Source organism: Austrofundulus limnaeus, unplaced genomic scaffold (assembly GCF_001266775.1).
Source record: "Austrofundulus limnaeus strain Quisiro unplaced genomic scaffold, Austrofundulus_limnaeus-1.0 Scaffold1463, whole genome shotgun sequence".
Taxonomy (NCBI): Eukaryota; Metazoa; Chordata; class Actinopteri; order Cyprinodontiformes; family Rivulidae; genus Austrofundulus; species Austrofundulus limnaeus.
Genome location: NW_013953865.1, coordinates 20,132 through 20,448, shown reverse-complemented (window position 1 = coordinate 20,448; position 317 = coordinate 20,132).

Below are 317 nucleotides of genomic sequence, written 5' to 3'. Positions count from 1 at the left end.
CTCTTGCTCCACCTGTCAATCACTCTGCTGGACCTCTTGCTCCACCTGTCAATCACTCTGCAGGACCTCATGGCTCCACCTGTCAATCACTCTGCTGGACCTCATGGCTCCACCTGTCAATCACTCTGCTGGACCTCATGGCTCCACCTGTCAATCACTCTGCTGGACCTCATGGCTCCACCTGTCAATCACTCTGCAGGACCTCTTGCTCCACCTGTCAATCACTCTGCAGGACCTCTTGCTCCACCTGTCAATCACTCTGCAGGACCTCTTGCTCCACCTGTCAATCACTCTGCAGGACCTCATGGCTCCACCTG